The sequence below is a fragment of the Schistocerca piceifrons genome, chromosome 8 (genome assembly GCF_021461385.2).
Source record: "Schistocerca piceifrons isolate TAMUIC-IGC-003096 chromosome 8, iqSchPice1.1, whole genome shotgun sequence".
Taxonomy (NCBI): Eukaryota; Metazoa; Arthropoda; class Insecta; order Orthoptera; family Acrididae; genus Schistocerca; species Schistocerca piceifrons.
Genome location: NC_060145.1, coordinates 420,708,728 through 420,713,710, shown reverse-complemented (window position 1 = coordinate 420,713,710; position 4,983 = coordinate 420,708,728).

The following is a 4,983-nucleotide window of genomic DNA, read 5'->3' as shown; positions in this document are numbered from 1 at the left end:
ACACATTCCTGGGGTCAGATACATCACATGATCACACTGACAGAACCACAGGCACATAGACACAGGCAACAGAGCATGCACAATGTCGGCACTAGTACAGTGTATATCCACCTTTCGCAGCAATGCAGGCTGCTATTCTCCCATGGAGACGATCGTAGAGATGCTGGATGTAGTCCTGTGGAACGGCTTGCCATGCCATTTCCACCTGGCGCCTCAGTTGGACCAGCGTTCGTGCTGGACGTGCAGACCGCGTGAGACGACGCTTCATCCAGTCCCAAACATGATCAATGGGGGACAGATCCGGAGATCTTGCTGGCCAGGGTAGTTGACTTACACCTTCTAGAGCACGTTGGGTGGCACGGGATACATGCGGACGTGCATTGTCCAGTTGGAACAGCAAGTTCCCTTGCCGGTCTAGGAATGGTAGAACGATGGGTTCGATGACGGTTTGGATGTACCGTGCACTATTCAGTGTCCCCTCGACGATCACCAGTGGTGTACGGCCAGTGTAGGAGATCGCTCCCCACACCATGATGCCGGGTGTTGGCCCTGTGTGCCTCGGTCGTATGCAGTCCTGATTGTGGCGCTCACCTGCAAGGCGCCAAACACGCATACGACCATCATTGGCACCAAGGCAGAAGCGACTCTCATCGCTGAAGACGAGACGTATCCATTCGTCCCTCCATTCACGCCTGTCGCGACACCACTGGAGGCGGGCTGCACGATGTTGGGGCGTGAGCGGAAGACGGCCTAACGGTGTGCGGGACCGTAGCCCAGCTTCATGGAGACGGTTGCGAATGGTCCTCGCCGATACCCCAGGAGCAACAGTGTCCCTAATTTGCTGGGAAGTGGCGGTGCGGTCCCCTACGGCACTGCGTAGGATCCTACGGTCTTGGCGTGCATCCGTGCGTCGCTGCGGTCCGGTCCCAGGTCGACGGGCACGTGCACCTTCCGCCGACCACTGGCGACAACATCGATGTACTGTGGAGACCTCACGCCCCACGTGTTGAGCAATTCGGCGGTACGTCCACCCGGCCTCCCGCATGCCCACTATACGCCCTCGCTCAAAGTCCGTCAACTGCACATACGGTTCACGTCCACGCTGTCGCGGCATGCTACCAGTGTTAAAGACTGCTATGGAGCTCCGTATGCCACGGCAAACTGGCTGACACTGACGGCGGCGGTGCACAAATGCTGCGCAGCTAGCGCCATTCGACGGCCAACACCGCGGTTCCTGGTGTGTCCGCTGTGCCGTGCGTGTGATCATTGCTTGTACAGCCCTCTCGCAGTGTCCAGAGCAAGTATGGTGGGTCTGACACATCGGTGTCAATGTGTTCTTTTTTCCATTTCCAGGAGTGTATGTTGTTGCAGAACGGGACACGGAATGGTGTAAAATGTCATGTACAAATAACAGTCACATTTTCGAATTATGTATCACCGAAATGAAACAAAGCATTAAAAAGTGACTCCTATAGTGTCAGGTCTACTGCGCACAGTATTGTCTGAACGCCTAAGTTATCAGAGAAACGAATCAAAATATTAGCAGCTCGCGTTCCAGCGACATTCACCGATACAGTACTACGGAGTCGAGAAGCCAAGAAAATGTTGGCGCACTGCACTGGAATTAAGGCTACGAACTGCAGTGGCACAACGTCGACAAATATACCATCTTATTTAGTAATACGTAAGCAGAAACAACAATTTAAAATTGCAATTCATTCCGTTTATAGCTCGTCTATGATTTGAAAAGCAAATAAATTTACTGACACAAGTACAGCTTAATGCTTCAAATTCATCTATAATGCGCTAGGAATTCTTATAAAAAGTATTACTTCTCATGACATGTGCATGGAGGACGTGTATTTCAAGAGACTATGCTGATACACTGGACTTGTCAAACATAATTTATACGAGCAAATACTGCTGACTGTTGTTACGGAAATTTCGTAGGAAAATATAAGATTTAAAGTATTCAGATATACCTGTAATTACAAGATAAGAAAATCATAGTTCTCCAACACATACTGCCTCGGACAAATCTTGACAAACTGTCTAGTTCACTGGTTCGCGAAATCAAATAACTATGAATTTAACTGCACTTTCGAAGATCTCCGTATTTATTGTGCATACATGTCCGTGAAGATTTATGATATGCGTCTACAGAAAAGTACAACTGACGTGACTCTTGAGGTTTGGGTGTCACTGATTGGCAGAACTGAGATGCCTAATGTTGACTTACCTTCCGACTGCTATCGTTGCTCCGTGCTTTTACTGCTTTTCTCGGTTTTCTTGAGATCTTGCTATATAGGGACAGAGACATCCATGTTGCTCACCACTCGCCCAGTCTCAGACTGTTGCTAAGCAACGGCTTCTACCGCTGAATATATACTTCGATTGTTGAGAACTACGTCATGCCGTGAAAAGTGTTGCTTACTCTTAGAGGAAAAGAATCACAGCATATACTACCCAGTCGTTATAGCAGTAGGGTCATAAATAGGTTCAGACAACCAATATAATGCACCTAGGACAAGGTACGTCTGGAAAGAAAGCAAAAATAGGAAAAACTGGTAGGAAAAGAGGAAAAGTTAGCGAAATTGACCGACCATACAATAGAAGTCTTCCTCTATGTAAAATAATGCAAGATTGTGTTGGAAATTATTCTGGTACGAAGATTTGCGAATCATTTACCTCCCTTTCAGATCAAAGATGCCAACGGCCTTGCCGCAGTGGTAACGCCGGTTCCTGTCAGATCACCCAAGTTAAGCGCTGTCGGGCTGGGCTAGCACTTGGATTGGTGACCATCCGGTCTGCCCGAGCACTGTTGGCATGCAGGGTGCACTCAGCCCTTGTGAGGCAAACTGAGGAGCTACTTGGTTGAAAAGTAGCGGCTCCGGTCTCGGAAACTGACATACGGCCTGGAGAGCGGTGTTCTGACCACATGCCCCTCTATATCCGCATCCAGTGACGCCTCTGGTCTGAGGTTGACGCGGCGGCCGGTCGATACTGTTAGGCCTTCCGTGGTCTGTTCGGACGGAGTCAGTCAGTGTGTCAGTCAGCCAGATCAGAGACAAAACTGCATTGGTATACGAACATTACATAATTGATATGTGGAACGGAAGCAGAGGATACAACCCGTCGGCTCTGACCAATGACGTCATAAATTACTCATAGATAATAATGTCTTCACTTTCAGCCATAGATAATGAAATAGTTCTGTGTTCCGGATAAGCGCTATCATTGTACACTAAGATAACTGAATGTGATTTTAAAAGAGATCGCTACGTATTGCTCACAATATTCTTTGTGTGCATTTATTTAAATAATTGGTTCCAGAATGAGATTTTCACTCTGCAGTGGAGTGTGCACTGATATGAAACTTCCTGGCAGATTAAAACTGTGTGCCCGACCGAGACTCGAACTCGGGACCTTTGCCTTTCGCGGGCAAGTGCTCTACCATCTGAGCTACCGAAGCACGACTCACGCACGGTACTCACAGCTTTACTTCTGCCAGTATCTCGTCTCCTACCTTCCAAACTTGGTTGTTTGCAATTCATTCGGTACTTAATTTCATTCTTAGCGACATTGAGGTGATTTGAATTATTAGTTTCTTATTTTAGGTCAATTTTTAGTCTTTCATTTTCGTTTGTAGGTATGAATTTATCTGTTCCAATGAAGTTGCATGATTTGAGAGAGGCAATGGGCGTAGACATGTTGGCCACGATTTGTTTTTTACAAATGTGTGGTCTCGTTGCCGAGAGTGTTCGATGTCGTGAGTGCGGCGAAAATATGCGCCACCCAAGTGTATCTCGTCTCCGTACTCACGACTTATTCGTATGGTGCTGCAGCAAAGATCGGTTGTGGTGATCTATTAGACGAGGGACGTGGTTCGAAAAATCTAAGTTCGCCTTCAGAGACATTATGAAAATCACGTACTGTTGGTGTTTGAGATACCCTGTGTGGCTGTGTGTCCATGAATGTCGTGTAAGCGTACAGTTGTGGATTGGTACTCTTTTTATAGGGAAGTTTGTGGGGAATACATGAAATATAGGGGGCCGTTGCGGTGGGGGTGGGGGGAGGGGGGGGTGTTATGGACGAAACCGACGAGTCGCATTTTGGCAAAAGGAAGTACAACAGGGGGAGGGGGGGGAGGGACCTCCTGTGGGATTATGGGTTTGGGGGGCTGTAGTTTCAGGTCAAGAGTGTGACGATGTAGTGTTTAAAGTAGTACCCAATCGAAGAAAGGAAGTTTTGGTCAGCTTAATTGAAGATCACGTTGCAGAGAGTTCCGTTGTAATTTCACATGGTTTTTCTTCGTGTAGACATTTAGGGGAAAGGGGTTATCAGCAGCTCATAGTTAATCACAACATTGAGTTCAGATCATTATCCACAGGGTATTGCACAAACAGCATAGAGAGTTATTGGTCAGCTGTGAAATGTTTGCAGGGAAGGGGAAACGCCGGATTTCCACACTTCAAAGTCACTTAGACGAATATTCATGGAGGCGTAGTATTCCCCAAACATATTGCCCGTGTTGGGCAGGTGTACCGTCCGAAATATGTTAGCTAATTTCACATTAGGAGTGGGGTGGGTGGGGGGGGGAGGTGAATGTGTGTGTCTGTGCGTGTATGTGTGTGTGTGTGTGTTTTCGTAATGTTTTGTTTGTTGTGTATGTGGGTATGTGATTTTTGTTGATGTATTTCTAGGCGAGCTTCGGTTCTTTTAAGATGTTCCCGTGTGGTAAGTTCAGTTTTCCATTTTTTTCTTTTACTGCATTTGAGTACTTTGACGTATTTCATTGTTGTACTATGCCATTACGTATGTTTTCGTGTACTCCAGTACGTAATAGAAATTTCGCAGCTGTCGTTCTTCTTTCGTTTCCCAGCACTAGTATCAGTACGATTTTTTCGAATCTGTACTAGCAAAATTAAAGGCGAAACGCCCGACGCAACTAAAATTTCTATCCTGTCCTTCAGTTGGCCTTTA